The 5,070-nt window shown below is 44.5% G+C and overlaps 1 pseudogene; it reads left to right on the top strand.

Moving 5' to 3' along the window:
* Positions 1 to 448: 448 nt before the first annotated feature.
* LOC120294362 lies at positions 449 to 2,864 on the top strand (annotated as a pseudogene).
* Positions 2,865 to 5,070: the final 2,206 nt, after the last annotated feature.

The raw sequence follows: 5,070 nt of genomic DNA on the forward strand, positions 1-5,070 counted from the left end.
CTTCCATGTGCATGGCGCACATGGCGCACATGCCTAGCCCAAATCAAGCTATTGCTCCAGTCTAGCTAGCCCGACCGGTCCCACTAGCTGACCAATCCCCTGATTGACTGGTCACTCGGGTCGGATCATTGGGTGGGGTCGGCTATAAAATCATGTTGATGATGTCATCGAAGACGTCAGCTCTCTGCCAAGTGGCATGCACGTGACCGCAAGTTGCGCGCATCACTGACAATGCCGCAATCATCGCCTTGAAAATGGCGTTCGAAGTAAACTATCTGCACTGGTTTCGCCGGCTAAAAGTTCTTTTATTTGGGTTTCATTGACTCGGTCACAATCATTGCCTCTTTGACATATTTTTGTCTGAGATACGGTCCACTATATAAGCCCGAGTTAATCTTCCTTTATAATTGTAAAGCAAAAGCCGTTCAGTTTCAGATATTTATACGGAATGACAATGAAATGCGATATGCTTTGTAAGCTCTTCCTTCTCATCTCGATCGTAGTGTCCACTTCGGCCAAAGACTACCAAAAACCTTACATAATCTACATGGACGAATCGGCATTGCCCGCTTTGTTCTCGCGTCACCATGATTGGTACACATCGCTTCTGTCGTCCCTATCGTCGTCCCCGACGAAATTGATCCGACCCATCTCTACACATACAACCATGTCTTGAATGGATTCAGTGCAGTGCTGTCACAGTCCCAATTGGAGAAGCTGGAGCAGGTTGCTGGTCATGTTGCATCGTATCCGGACACATTCGGAAATGCTCACACAACATATACTCCTAAGTTGCTTGGCCTGAACAGACAGAAAGGGCTCTGGCCAAGAGCCAAATTTGGTGACGGCGTGATCGTCGGCGTTGTAGACTCTGGGATATGGCCCGAGAGTGAGAGCTTCAAGGACAAGGGCATGTCCCCCGTGCCGAAGAGATGGCGAGGCACTTGCGAGTCCGGGGTGGACTTCAACGCGTCCAACTGCAACCGGAAGCTCATTGGAGCCCGATCGTTCAGCAAAGGAATGAAGCAGCATGGCTTGAACATATCGACGACCGATGACTACGATTCCCCGAGGGATTCCTTCGGGCATGGGACCCACACGTCGTCCACAGCGGCCGGGAGCCCCGTGAGGGACGCTAGCTACTTCGGCTATGCCAAGGGCACGGCAACAGGTATGGCACCCGCTGCTAGGCTCGCGATGTACAAGGTGTTATTCCTGACCGACACGTACGGCTCGGCTGCGACGGACACCCTAGCAGGCATGGACCAAGCCATAGCGGACGGCGTCGATATATTGTCTCTATCGCTTGGATTTGACGAGACATCGTTCGACCTTAATCCAATCGCTGTGGGAGCTTTCGCAGCAATGGAGAGAGGAATCTTCGTTGCTTGTTCAGCAGGTAACGACGGCCCTCGAGGATACACGATGCGAAATGGAGCTCCGTGGCTAACGACTGTCGGCGCTGGAACCGTATCAAGGGACTTTGCGGCCAATATAGTCCTCGGCAACGGAACCTTAACTGTTAGAGGAAAATCCATCTTCCCAGAAGATCTGCTTATCTCAAGAGTTCCTCTATACTTTGGCCGCGGCAACAGAAGCAAGGAAATCTGCAACGGTTACTCTCTTGACCCGAAGGATGTCGCTGGGAAGATAGTTTTCTGCGACTTTGTTAGTGAAGACTACGAAGTCAATACCGACGAAATCACCCAAGCCGGAGCTGCAGGTGCCATCTTCAGTATTGGACCCGGGGCTTTACGCATACCCGAAAACTTCACTATCCCGTTCGTGGCCGTCGTACCGGAAGATGGAGATAGAATCAAGGACTACTTGCTGAAGTCAGAGAATCCGACAGTCAGCATCAAGTTCTTGATAACCATTTTCGGGACCAAACCAGCTCCTCAGGTAGCATCGTTTTCGTCTCGAGGACCGTACCGTCAGGCCCCGTGGATCTTGAAGCCGGATATGTTAGCTCCTGGATACAATATTTTGGCAGCATGGGCGCCGAACCGAGAAATAGCACAGATAGGTCAGAGCTACTTGCTTGGTGACTACAAGCTCGAATCGGGAACTTCCATGTCGGCTCCTCATGTGGCTGGAGTCGCTGCGCTGCTAAAATCAGCCCATCCAGATTGGAGCCCCGCTGCTATCCGATCGGCAATGATGACCACGGCTTACATTCTCGATAACACCAATGAGCCCATCATCGACATGACCACTCAAGCTTCAGGGACGCCTCTTGATTTCGGAGCAGGACATATAGATCCGGAAAAGGCTTCAGATCCCGGTCTGATCTACGACATCGAACCCGAGGATTACGTCAATTTCCTCTGCGGAATGAACTATTCCGCCAATCAGATGAAGATCATAAGCGGGAGATCGAACTTCTCTTGCGCGTCCGCGACTCTTGACATCAACTACCCTTCATTCACGGTCATCCTCAACAAAACCAACACCACGAGCGTCACTTTCAAAAGAGTCCTAACCAACGTGGCCGACGGGCCTGCAAGTTACCAGGCCACAGTGACAACTCCGTCGAGCATGAAGGCCACAGCAAAACCCTCGGAGCTGTGGTTCACTAGCAAGTACGACAGAGCCGAGTTCAACTTGACGGTAGAGATCTCTCTGGAAGGGTCGACTCCACGGCGCAATTACATAGGTAACTACGGGTACATCAGTTGGAAGGAGATCAATGGAACCCGCGTTGTGAGAAGTCCCATCGTCTCAGCTTACGCTCTCTAGAGAAGACAAGTTTTTTTCAGCACGTTCTGGTGTTCCTTATTCAGTTTATCGAACATACAGAAGCTCCCAATAAAACTCTGCGTTTGTCTATGCATAATATGTTGTGCAATATCTCTTGGCTGCTTTATCTTTTGTCTGAGTTGCCAATCTAACCTTGCAAAGATCCGATGGTAGCTAAAAAGAATTTAAGTGTTATTAAGAGGGCGTTTGTTTAGCAGAAAGCTAAACGATTTGGAAATTTTTTTTCCTAAAAATGAGAGCTTATATAACTTTGAAATAATTAGTCAACAAAAACTATTTTCGTTATCGATAACAGTTTATGTTTAAGCATTTTCATAAATGATGAAAATATTTTTCATTTATTCATTCATTTTTGGAAGCAATGTAAACATCATTTTTAGGAAATTAATTTTTAAAATATTTATTTTCTGTGAAATAAATGAACCATAAGATTTCAATAAATAATAATAAAAAAAAACCATAAGCTTATATATAATTAGAAAGCTACGCAGAATAGGCTTCAATAATTGTGCCACGTGTCAAAATATTATGCATTCCCAAATTTTATAGGAAATTAGTGGACCAATGTGACATGCAAAGAGCACATAGATGTGGCATCCCAAAATTCAAAGCCAAGCTATAAGGTGTGTTAAATTCTCTAATTAGGTGATAAAAATTTTCATGGCTTATGCTTTAGCCATTAGTCTTTTAATTAGATGATTTGTGTATATGATTGTGAAAATTTAAATTTGATAAATTAATAATCTATGCTTGGCCATGTACCTTATAAATTAAATTTCAATAACCAAGATGCCCCAAGACTTTGGCCAAGATGAAAATTGAAATTTAAAAATATTTATAGAAGAAATTCAAAAAAAAAAAAAAGAAGAAGAGGAAAAGGTCAATTTTGGAATGGGCCTTAGGCCCATTGGCCTAAGCCTTTAATGGGCCAAGATGGGCAGCCCAATAGTGGCCCAAGAGGAGTAGTCGACCGGCCCAATAGAAGCCCAAGCCCAAGCCCAAAAAGCCCATAAGACAAGTGGCACAAGACCCTCATGCATTGGCCTAGACTAGGATGCCATGCATTGGTCCAGACTAGGATGCCATGCATTGGTCCATTTAAGTGGCATGTAATCATTAGCAATGATGAACTTTTGGGGGTATAAGAGGGAAGAGAGAGAGAAGGTGGCCGGATTTTCTCATTTGGCCGAGAGAGAAGGTGAGAGAGAGAGAGAGAATTCGAGAAAGAGAGGGAGAGTCCGAGAGAGGAAGGAGGCGGAGCCGAGGGGTCGTCGTCGTCCGTCCGCCGTGTGCCGCCGTGTTCGCCGCCCTACGCCATCGACCATCCATTCTAGAGGCAAGTGGGAGTCCTCTAGCTTCTCTTGCATGCTTGTATGTCGTTTGCATATTGAGTTTTTGGATGTTAGATGAGAAAAACCGAAGCATGGATGAGTTGTGCGTGAATGGTGTGACTGTTCTTGCTCGGATCGTGTGAGTCAGTAACTTGTTTGAGCTTGCATGTGTGTTTAGAGTCCGATTTTGGCTTTGATTTCTTCATAAGAGTTGTAGCTAACATCTTGAACTACAACATACTGAAATTTCGTGGAAAATGATGGATATTTGAGAGGTTAAAGTCTCATCATACGGAAACCCCAGATCTGGAGAGTTTTTACTGACCTCTTGCTGGATTCGTGGTTACATGTTGTTTTGTGTTGAAAATATCACTTCGGTTTCTTCATGAAAGTTGTAGGAGACATATTAAAATACAACATAATCAAATTTTAAGTGAAATGAACAAGTATAGCCTAGTAAATAGACTAGATCTTGAAGAGGATGATTCTGGTGATGTATTTCGAGATACCCGAGACTTCAAGGACATAGATGATGACTACACTCTGGTTATTTGACTTATATCTCTTCATAAAACTTGTATAGGATATCTTGATGTATAACATATCCAAATTTCAGAGAAAACGAAAGAGAATAGGTAGGTGAAATCTCAATATTTCGGTGATATGTGCACTGGACGATGTGGTAATGGGTCCAGAAGCTTCGTGAGGTTGTATAAAATAATATAAAAATAATCTGGCTTGGAGTTCTTCACGAAAGTTGTGCGAAAATGTCTTGACTATTACTCTGTAAAATTTAGTAATTTTTAGACACCGTATGGATATTTTAATCGAATTTCTTCGGAAACTGTGCGTTCTGGTTTTATCCGAATATTATGTGCTGTTTTGTGAAAATTGTGAAATTGTGTGAAATTCAATTTGGCCATGAATTTTGCATGGAATTGTCATCCTATTGGTTTTTTTAATGATTGCTTGAATTTTT

The sequence above is a fragment of the Eucalyptus grandis genome, chromosome 6, assembly GCF_016545825.1.
Source record: "Eucalyptus grandis isolate ANBG69807.140 chromosome 6, ASM1654582v1, whole genome shotgun sequence".
NCBI lineage: Eukaryota > Viridiplantae > Streptophyta > Magnoliopsida > Myrtales > Myrtaceae > Eucalyptus > Eucalyptus grandis.